This window comes from Megalobrama amblycephala, linkage group LG6, assembly GCF_018812025.1.
Source record: "Megalobrama amblycephala isolate DHTTF-2021 linkage group LG6, ASM1881202v1, whole genome shotgun sequence".
NCBI lineage: Eukaryota > Metazoa > Chordata > Actinopteri > Cypriniformes > Xenocyprididae > Megalobrama > Megalobrama amblycephala.
This window is the reverse complement of record NC_063049.1, coordinates 40,457,935-40,470,058: the sequence shown is the minus strand read 5'-3', so window position 1 is coordinate 40,470,058 and position 12,124 is coordinate 40,457,935. Positions and strand designations below refer to the sequence as shown.

General features: G+C 34.9%; 1 protein-coding gene across 1 annotated transcript in view; it reads left to right on the top strand.

Moving 5' to 3' along the window:
* The first annotated feature begins 7,409 nt into the window (after positions 1–7,409).
* col28a2a (collagen, type XXVIII, alpha 2a) overlaps positions 7,410–12,124 on the top strand; it is a 51,437-nt gene continuing 46,722 nt past the window's right edge. The window contains exon 1 of the mRNA XM_048194614.1: positions 7,410–7,545. The gene's annotated coding sequence lies outside the window, so the exon portion shown is untranslated. The remainder of the gene's footprint in view (positions 7,546–12,124) is intronic.

The window sequence follows — 12,124 nt, the reverse complement described above, 5'->3', positions numbered from 1 at the left end:
ACTCGTATTGTTTTGAATGGGAGAAAGTGAAACGCGCAATATGGTGGAATAAGTCCCGCCTTCTAAATAAGAGCCAATCGCTGACTGATAAAGTCATCGCGTCACTGCAGCGGCCGTTAGAAGCACCGGTTTCTATAGAAACAGCCAGACGAGTGTCTCCGAAATGAGGCACAAGAGACGCGCATTTAGGTCTGCGCATGCGCATTAGCTTGATCCAGCCTGAAAAGTACAGATTTTTTGTCATGATTCCAGCGTTTGAGAAAAAAAATAAAATAAAATGAGGCAGTTGTTGTCAGATTTTATTGGTGATTTCAAATATTAAATTTAATCGAAAGCTTGGTAAACAGCTTTGGAGAATTTGTTTGTACAGTTTGTACATGGGCTACCAACAGCTGTGAGATGTCAGTGTTAATTTTAAAATAAAAAATTATTTTATATTATACAATACACTAGAAACTAGTGGACTTTTCTTTGCTTTTAAATAAAATAAAGGAGTATTGCAATAAATCGTTTTTACTTTTTCTACTAACCTCTTACTGTTCCTATTGCCTAAGCATAGAATAACAAACTGAACCGAACCGAACCGAAAACCGTGGTTAAAAAACCGAGGTATGTATTGAACCGTGGGCTAACTGTATTGTTGCATCCCTAATATATATATATATATATGCAGTTGTGTAATTTCTACAGAGCCCCTAAATTGACATGGTGATGGAAAAAAAAAATATGAGATGGGAGGTAAAATATATACCCCCGATAAATTTTGCACTCCTCATAAAACTTTTGCATTTGCTTGCAAAAATGTTTTGCATTCCCCTGAGAAACTTTGCGTTTGCTTGCAAAGAATACAAAAGTTTTGCGAGCGAACGCAAACTTTCTCGGGGGAACGCAAAACTTTTTGCCAGCAAAAACAGAGTTTCTTGGGGGAACTCAAACATTTTGCGAGCAAACTCAACGCAAAACATTTGCAAAAGAACGTAAAATCATTGACAAATAATATTTTCCTCCATCTCATATTTTTTTCGTTCATCGTCCCCTGAGGGGCTCCGTAAATTTAAGACATCTAGAAAAACCCTGATTTTTAATATTTTAGAAATCAGCTAATCACAATAATTTGTATGACAGTTAAATCACCAACCTTAATTTAATCATCATGCCAGCTCATCTGATGCTCATCTGTGTATGCAATAAATTAGACTGGACTGTTCTATATGCATGTAGCCTCGTTCCTGAGTAAAACCATTCAACTGTGTAGTAAAAGCTCTCAAGCCATATAGCACTTAGAAATGCAATGCTCACCTTCCAGTTCCAACCAGCACTTTAAGTCATTCTTTGGTTCACCCTGTATCCCTCCATGCATGAAACTGTTCTTCTTTCCAGATAACAACAACAACATGTCTTTTGCATTTACAAATGAACAAGCTTTGACATAAAATGACAGTATTTTGCTAACGTTTGTCATTTTGACGTGCTCTTTGTAATTTTTAAGTGTGGTAATTTTAGTGTCATTCCTAAACAAATAACAGGTAGTTTGCATAGTTGTATAGTGGTGGTCATCTGGTCTGCATCTATATATATATGTTTTATAGAATAGAACATCTGGATGGATTTATAGATGTTCATGCCTGATAGCATGTTAAGTTAACTAGTCAAAGACTCATTTTCATTGCATTTAGTGATGAAATGTATTTTAGTCCTAAGTTGAGCATATTTAGTCATGTAGCAGAACAATGGTTCTTTTAGGGGTGTGAACCCAGATCGCTCAGATCTTTAACTTCTAAGGTTAGGTAAGTTAGTGGTATGTCCTTATATCATCTGTGTGAGTTTTTACTGACTGTCAGTTTGCGGTCAAAATGCTGGATTCCTTTGTGTTCTCGTAAGCGCACGTTGCTGTAGTCTGTCACCGTTTCATACATCACATCAAGTTGAGGCAAGTTTGCATCCGTGCCAGAACTGACCATTGCACCCGCCCATTGCATCTGACCTGTTCAGCGGTTCATAACCCCAATGCCATGACAATCTTTTTTCTTAGAAGTGCTGCGAATATTGGAATTGCCTTATATGGGAATCACTGGAATGGTGTGAATGACCCTGTTTCTGTGACCTCTTGTTTTGTAATTCTTTCCAAAAACACTGATGTAGAGAGGACTTGACTGTTAAGATCGTTTATTTTAGATGATATGTAAAGCATTTCAAGTCTAAATAAAATCCAAATGAAAAGCTTAACTTTTTGTATTTGTTTTGTAATTGTCTCTCCAATCAAGAACATCCCTACTGGAAAAAATAAAACATCTTAAACTGGCCTGAGCTGGTTTGCGGGTCTTGGTTGGTCTGGTGGCTGGTTTTAGAGGACTTTTGAGCACTTTTCAAGCAAATGGTTTAAGCTGTTTTTCCAGCAGTGATGTCCAGGTCACATTTCACTCCAAAATCAAAAGAAAAATCACAGCAAAAGGACTGATTATGGTGTAGCGAGGCCCGTATTGCTTGTTTTTGGGTAATGTCTAAATAGTGGGAAATGATTTTACAAATGTGAACACAACATGACTGGAAACAACATAAACGCTGGAATAATATTTCTCATTTCTCTTTATATTGGGCAAAGAGTCACTGGCACTCGTTCAAGCTGTTTTTTATTAACTATAGCGAATTATTTAGATCTGCAGACTTTTGATTCTGGGTGTTGAGCCATAAAGCGATCTTAGCAACATTTTACAATAATTAATTAACCTTAGTTAATGCTTTAATATAATGAGCAATACATTTGTTACAGTATTTATTAATCTGTTCATCGTTAGTTCATGTTAACTCAGGTCCATGTCCTAATACGGAGTGTCTATTTACACTAAGTGCAAATAGAGTCCCTTGTTGGCAAACGCTATTTACACTAGCTCCACCCACCAATGTCTGGTTGGGCCACTCAAGTTTTAAAAAAGACGCATGAAATTCAACATCTTCAGCGGCGCAACAGTAGCGAGTAAGGCTCGCAGACGTGGCTTTTAATGCGATCGACACAGGTTTGAATCCACCTTTTGCCAAGTTCACATTTATTTTCAATAAAAATGAAAATAATGTTCTAAAAGTGGAAATAAACTGCGAACGAGTGTTTAATAATATTAAAAGTGTTTATTGGGCTTAGGGGAAAGGTGTAGGGAGGGTTTTTATTCTCTCAGGCAGCATCCATTTAATAATTTTAATAAATATAATCATTTACACTCTATGATATTATTGCATCCTGTTAATGTACAAAAATACTGAGGTGCAAATAGTATCTGCCAATATAAAGTATAGATAGAATCTAATTACTATTTACTCTTATTGCAAAGAAATGATACTTTTACATGGTGTAAATAGAATCTGTCGCTATGTGTAAATAGCATATCGCTAAGAAAAAGCTATTGTCACTTAGTGTAAATAGAATATATTGCTATTTTCACTTAGTGTAAATAGCCGCAGCCTAAATAACATTAACAGATACATGATTTTATTAATGTTGATAAAATACTATCAATAATGTTGAGAGTAAATGCTGAAATATACAAAGATTAATAAGTGATTTAGAAGTATTTATTATTGTTAGTTCATGTAGTTAACACTTATTGCTCAGTCCGTCTTTGTTGCCACATACCTTTAACTGTTGAAGCAGCTACTACTAAGTTTCCGACTTGTAATTACAAGTTTGACAAAGACGTGGTGGTTTTTACTAGTCGGAAACTCCTAATTATAGTAATTCTGACAATGTGAATGCAGCAAAAATACACTCAGACTAAAAGGATGAAACAAGGAATGTACAAATAATCATACCAGGACAGGAAAAAGTAATACTGAAGGTGAGCATAATCATGTGACAGACCTATAATGGAGCTTGAATTGCAAACTGAAACATGATGATGGCAGACCACCACCTTCTATATGACAGCTGCCTGAACTTGCATCCCTGGAAAACTCCCACCACAAATGGCTTCTGGCTCCGCCCACACCTCAAGCCACGCCTCAGCAGCTGCACTTTCGCCAAGACTCTCACCTGACCAATCGCTGAGTCGCGCCCCTCACCCTTGATGTTAAAGAAACGCCGCTTTTAACAACCATTCCAGCGAGTCAATGATCATTCCCTCTACAGCTGGAATTTCTAACAATGGAAAGAGCGGCGCTGCTGCTGCTGCATGCCTTTACTTGATTCTGTCATTCTTTAGAGAGAAATACATAATTTGTGGATGAGCTGCACCATTAGGATTGTCTTCATACTTTTAGTCGCAGAGGATTGCATTGAGAAACATGTTCAAATGTTTGCTCATCATGTGGAATAATTTTGTGAAACTTTCAAACAAAAAGATTTTGTTGCTCTTTCATCAATTTTTCTGTTGATGTTTAGGACTGTCTCAAGTTTGAAATACATCTCAGATGTTTCTTGTAATATTCCTTAGAAGAAATACAAATAAACACAAATGAGTCTATAGCTGACAACAGATTATAGCTCTTACTATAGTATAGCTCAGATCATTTGATCTTGAAAGAACTTAGTGAGAAATATTTGAGTTCATATTGAGATCTCTGACCTTCTGTTGCAGATTTAAGTGTCTGCAAATCTAAGCACGGGTTAGAGGGTTAGTTCACCCAAAAATGAAATTTCTGTCATTAATTACTCACCCTCATGTCAAACCCGTAAGACCTTCGTTCATGAACCTAGGCAGCAACATCATTGAACCTTTCAAGGCCAAGAAATGTATTAAAAACATCGTTAAAATAGTCCACGTGACTGCAGTGGTTCAACCTTAATGTTATGAAGTGATGTGGTGCTCACATGAACAGCATCGGCCAATGATGAGCCGGCGTTCTGATGTAGAAACTGGAAGAGAAGAAATTGTTGAATAAAGTCGTTATTTTTGTTTTGTTTTTGCACACAAAAAGTATTCTCGTCGCTTCATAACATTAACTATTGGACTATTTTAACGATGTCTTTGTTACCTTTATGGGCCTTGAAAGGTGCAATGACATTGCTGCCTATGTGTGGTTCAGAAACCCTCGGATTTCACCAAAAATATCTTAATTTGTGTTCCGAAGATGAACGAAGGTCTCACGGGTTTGAAACGACATGAGGGTGAGTAATTAATGACAGAATTTTCATTTTTGAGTGAACTCTAAAATTACTGGAGAAAATCAACAAAGGTTTGACAACAATAGGTGAGATGGAAAATGCACATTGTGATGATAACTATGCTTTAACATTTCAAATAATTGAAATCCATTCAAATTTGCTTGTACATTAGCTTCATTTTGACCCAGTCAGTATGCATAAGTTATCATGAATACGTTCTTTCCGTAACAGTGCGCTAAAAACACAACGACTAACAAAAGCTTAGACAAATTTTAAGATATGTCAGTTGCTTTCAGTTAAAACAGCTCAAACATGCATTTTAGTCTAAGCCTTTTCTGTGAAACCAGGGGTCAATGTATTACAATAGCATAGTCTACTCTTTATAATGTTGCTTCAGTTTATGTTATAAGAGGAATGTAATAATATGTAAAGAATTATTGATTTAATTTTGCACGTTTTCATCAACTAATATGTTACTTTCATTGGCTATAAATAATGAATATGACATGATTTAAATGATTTTCCATCATAAGGCAAAAAAAAAAAAACACTTTTTCTTAGGAGAACATTTGAGAAGAAAGACTCTTCTAATCTCTTTGCTGTTGAGATATAAAAGAGATTTCATTTGTGATTTCGCTTTCCTATACATTTTCATTTTTGAACCATAATCCTTATTGTGAGGGTAAAATGTGTTGTTACTGAGACAAAGCATTCCAGAGTGTCAGTCGTGCTCTGAGTGTTCATAGCCTGCGGAGTTTGAAACAGAAATCCCTGACACCCACGGCACAGCTGAAGAATAGAGCCTCGGCTTCTTCCACAGTCTGCTCTGGACATGCAAACACTTGCACCATTACTTGAACTTGGGTCACAGGTCACATACGCTCACACCCGGGTCAGAAATGAACTGGGACTTGGGGGTGAAATGCCACCAAAAGTGATAAAAAATGCCCCAGATATATGCTGTTGAGACATTCCTATTTTTCGCGCTTTTTAAAAGTGGAAAAATATTCTATTGTCATTATAATTGATAAATGTGTCTATAGTGAACATCTGTGTTTTGTTAGTTTCTATCATATTACTTTTGTCACTTTATTTAATTGTAAGCACTTGCATTTTTAAAATCATTTTAACACTCAAGTTATTGCTTTGTTAGGCTTGCTTTTTATCGTTCAAAAGAAATTAATCCAGCAAGGACACATTCAATTGATCAAAAGTGACAGTAAAGACATTTATAATGTTAATTTCAAACAATTGCTACTTTCTATTCATCTAAATAATCTTGAAATAAAAATGTATCACAGTTTCCACAAAAATAAAGCAACACAACCGTTTCTTGAGCATCACATCAGCAAATTAGAATGATTTCTGAAGGATCATGTGACACTTAAGACTCAGTTGAAAATTCAGCTTTGATCACAGGAATAAATTCAATTTTTACATATATTTAAATAACAAAGAGTAAATTAAAATAATAATAATATTTCACAATATTGCCATTTTTAAATCAAATAAATGCAGCCTTTGGCAAGCATAAAAGACTTCTTATAAGAGAAATCTCCAAATTTTTAAACAGTATATACCAGATTTTTGTAGAAACACCTCAGTATTTCTTTCAGAACAGAAGGGACAATCTCACTTCCTACTGTGGTCGTAATTCAGTCCAGCGCAACACCCTGATGACCAGGACTGAGGGACGTGACAAAGCTCCTAAAGAAAAGTCTATATGAGGTCAGGCCCTCTGATCACTATGACAACACCATAGCATCCTATGGAATGTCTGAAGAAAGACTAAAAACTTGTAAAACTAGCCCCACCCATATTCCCCTTTGTCTGCCTCATCTCATATATCTTAAGTCTGTCATGTGGCATAAAACTCCAAACCAGGAGTACTAAATCACGAATAGTTTTCAGAACATTAAGGGAATAGTACATATGCCTGTCATTAAAAATTGTACGCTGTTACTTTTTGCTCAGGTCAAAAAAGCACCATAAAAATAATGATTTGTGCACTATATTCTAAGACTTCTATAGCTTTGTGTTTGCAGATCAGCCATAATTCTCCTTTTGTGTTCCATGGAAAAAACTGCATATGGGTTTGGATGAGTAAAAAATGATGGAATTCTTCAATCAATTCTGCCTTTAATGATCTGAATATAGTTTTGTTTTTTTGTTTTTTAAGAAATAATTAGAAAATGTGCATGAGATGCATCTACTTATTGTAGCACATTTATAAGCTCAATCTAGGGAGAGAGATGCAATGCTACTTAAGTGTTTGGTGGACCCTCCTCCCCTTAAAAGTGGGAGTGAAAGTCCCAGACGCATCCCGAGGAAGCCATCTATTTCTGTTCACCCAGGCAGAACTTCACTTCAGAGTCTTCTTCACTCGCTCACAAAGACACACGTCACCTGAAGAACTCTGAGCTGCACACCTGGGCTGCTTGCTTGTGCCAAAGGTGAGTCACTGCTATACATTCATTAAATGTTAATAAATTGCGGTTAACGTTTCAACATCTAATAAAAATATGAGCGTTTCTTTTTTTATTGCTGTCTTTGAGCTTTGCATTTTTTGTTGGGTAATAAAGTCTCTCTGGAAGGTAATACTGTATAGTACATGCCAATATAGTTTGTATAAAACATAATAGTGTGAATTAGAGATTTCATTCGCCCTTGGAAATTGCTTGTGGTTTATTCATTTATGTTTGAGAAGAAATATATTAATAAGTGAAGTATTTACAGAGAATATAAGAAAAGGAAATTAGGCTTTTTTTTTTGTAATTTGCATTATTCTAAAGTTTTTTTGTTTGTTTGTTTTTTTTTATAATGTATTAGGTAAAAATACAATCACAGTAAAATAAAGCAGTGTAATAAAGACTACCATGATCTGTTAATCTGTAAATACTGTACTATAGGTTACTGATTCCAAATTACATGACAAAAATTGTAGTTAGTATGTAATCCTTGCATTTAAGGTAATATAATCTGACTACTTTTTGACAGAGGTGTAAAAACTACCTGAAAACCATGCTTGAGTAAAAGTACTGATACCTTACATCAGAAATTACAAGTAACTAATTCCAATAGGACTTGAGTAAAAGTCTTAAAGTATCTGATTTTAACAGTACTTAAGTATTTTACTCATGCTGAATGTAAGCTCAGAGATGCACTAGTGCTCAACACCTGAGAGACATTCCGGTGAAAATAAGAAACAATTGATTTGTAAGATGAAAAAAAATCAAGTTTATTTTCTAAAATCTAACCAGCTGCAGTCATTTCCTCATCTAATAAATAAAATGCAATCAGCAACCTGCTAATGCACGCACATTCACATAAAGTATTCTTGTTGACAAGTTTTGGGGGAGTAAAGGCAAAATGCACAAGATATAGTACATTCAATGTCCTTAGATGGCATTATCGCTTCTTTATATCAGAAACAAACTGCTGCAGAAAAAGTTAGGTGCCATGAAAAATGTAACTTGCAATTGCATTATTCATCACAAATGTAGTGGAGTAAAAAGTACATTTACTTGATCAAAAATGTAGTCAAGAGTAAAAGTTCCCAATGTCTTTGATACTCAGTACAACTACAAAGTAGCCAAAAAGATACTTAAGTACAGTAACTTACATTTACTCAAGTACTTTACACCTCTTCTTTTTGATTACTTTTAGATTACTTTTGACCTAATTTATTTATAACATTGATCTGTATAGGAAAATCTTGTACCATATTGATATAAAAATACAAAAAGAAAGAAAATATATTCCATTCTTTGTTATCAACAATATGAAGTGCATTAAATATTACATTACGTCAGGGTTTCCCAAACTGGGGGTTCGTGAGTTTGTCACAAGCTAATAATTAAATCATAAAAAATTAAAATGAAAAAAAATAAAAATAAAATAAAAATCATTTTAAAATAAAAATATTTTTAAAAATGTATTTGTTTACCTGCATACCATGTGACTATTAACTGATATCAGACAACCATGAACTTAATTTTATTTATTATTTATTATTATTATTGTCTTAATTTTATTATTGACCTATTAACTTAAACTCTTAGAGACAACTTTAAGTAAATACATTAGGTCAAAGAGATTCAGCTGACAAAAAAAGTTGGGGAATCTATGGAAGTAAATTAATGCCAAATGTTTTTGAAATAAAAAACTTGTTGAATTGCACTAATTGAAAAAAATATGTATTAGACATATATTTCTCTCTGTTGTTAAGTTTCCTTAAAACTTTATATCGCAGCGCTGTGTTGTAATACTAGGGTTTCCCTCATATGTCATAGGATTCCCCTGCCATCAGCACATATAAAATGCTTAACATAGCTTAATGGAGTAGTACAGTGATATAAAAGACCAAACTAGCACCTCATTTGTGATGTAGGTTATACTATATAGGCTCCAAGAAAGCAGATACTAGCATAAAGTTGGTTTGACGTTGAACTTTTGATATTTGCAAATTTAGGGACCGTCTCTAAAGTTACGACATTGGTATTCACGTTTCTACCTTCAATAGCATTTAAAGAGAATGTCTTACAGTCACAAAACGAACTGTAAGTCTCTCAACAGAGAGAAATACTGTATATGTCTACCCTGATCTGTACATCAGCATCGGGGAATAACGTTATAATCTTGTTCACTGAAGAGAAACCTGCTTACATGTAGCCTACACAGGGAAAGTAACTGTAAAGACATTGAATTAAACATAAATGCAGCTTTTGTGTCTTTATCAGTTTTTCTGCATTTATACTGGCCCTGATAATCATCACACATTCACTTAGCTATTTCCGCAAATCCGTTTTAATGAACGAATGACCTGTTTTTAACTGTTGCTTTGGTCTTCATAAACAGATGGAGATCATGCATCGGCACTCTACTGCTTTTCCTGCAATTCCCGGTTGTGAAATGTTGAATTTTCTGCCGAATTTGAACCACTGAATTTGTGGAAGTGATTTTTAAAGCGAAATAACATGGACAGAAAATTGCTAGTCGAATTTTATAGGTTGTATTTTTAAACAGAATTAATATTTTGGAAGTGAAATCTGAAAGGTGAACATAAATTATTGAATTTTTAATAATGGAAATGTGTGTGAAAAATTTTGAATTTAAATATTCACAGCTTAAATACATGTTGAATTTTAGCCCATAGAAATGCAAGCCTTAAAAATACAATGCATCTTAATGCAAGCACAGTTAATGTAATGCAGATTTTTTTCAATTAGTGCAATTCAACAAGCTTTTTATTTCAGAAACATATGGCCTTAATTTACTTCCATAGGGAATCCCTGCATTGCATGTAAATATGAAATGATATGAATTTGTACATTTTTGAATGGAAAAACAGCCTTCCAAAGATAGCAATACATGACTCATGCAATGTTGAGAAAACAGTTTTTAAAGTAAAATGATTTAAATCCAGTGATCAAATGCTGTGCAGGTCTGTGTCAGGCCCGTAGCCAGCCTATTGAAAGGGGGGGTTCTTTTTTTCAAAAAGTGGACCTTTTTGCAATTTTTCTCCTCCTTTTGTTATGAGGTTCAAATACTTCATTTTGGTGACCTTTTATGCACTAATTTGTGCTGGATTAGCTTGTCTGCTGGTATATAACGAGCACGCTTTTTGATGCACCAAATCAAATTGCTTCCTCATGTACCATTTTTAATTTTTTTGTATTTTTATATAGATAGATAGATAGATAGATAGATAGATAAATAAAATGCCAAGATCAATCGGTAGTTATTGATAGATACATATAGATAGATAAATAAAATGCCAAGACCAATCGGTAGTTATTGATTTTTTTTAATAGAACAACGAAACACAAACCTTTACATTCAATCGCGTTTTTGCTCCCATTTATTTTCACACATTGTGATATCCCCCCCCCCCCCCCCCCCGAGAAAATTGTGATTTCCTTGGTGTACATATATGCATTTTAAGACGTTTTAAGGCCAACAAATTGGATAACAATAGCTTTAAAACCATGTCAACAAATACATACATGCATGCACAGTTTTGAGGCAGCTTTAATCGCATGTTTGGTAATTTCATGACTTCATTTACAACAGAATAACGACGGTGCATGCCCGTAGTTTCTTTAGCGCATAGTTTTCCCATAATAAAGTAATATGCAGCGCGCGCCGGCGCATTTGCTCGAGCAATTCTTGGGTTCACGCTTTGAGCACAGTAGGCTATAGCCTAACGGCTGATTGGAGTTTTACTGACATACCCTGACAACATCTCATCTGACCGCAGTTCACTGTTGTTCAACTGAAGCTACTCGTTTGACTTGCGCCTGGCGCTGAGGCGAAGTCGGAATGCGCGTCTGAAAAGTGTCCCGTTTGTGGTGGACGTAAAGAGACAGTTCTATATAAACGCAGCGTTTTACTTGGCGATGTTTTAAAAAATATTTTTATTTTTGGTATTTTTTTATGCTCTGTTGGTGGTTTGTGGAGTAGCATCGCCTGAGGGGGATTAGACAAATGCTGAATTAGAGACAGGAAAAGTGAGTGGGTCCAATATCATTGGTCTTAAAAAGTGGGTGGGTCTTGTCCCACCCACATACAATGGTTCCGACGCCCATGTACAGACATAACACTCTCACATAGGCATCGTAAATCAATATACTAATCATTCCAGATGATTTACCTCAAGCGGTCTGCTTTGAAGTTCTCAGCGGAATAAGACGCGCACCGAAGCATTTCCATTGGCTCCAGTCTGCCGGTATTGGCCAATCACAAAAGTCGATATTGCACAGCCAATATCACTGAATATCCCACTATGTTTTGTTATTATAATTACGCTACGTTTATAAGGCTATTATATTGTAGACTATTGAGTGGAGAAAATATAGAAATCATTTTAATTATATATATATATATATATATATATATATATATATATATATATATATATATATATATATATATATATATATATATAAAACCCCTACCCCCATCATTCAGAGGCGATGCTTCTTCGCCGTTGCTTTGAAAAGTGTATTGCGAGAACTCTCTGAACTGCACGCG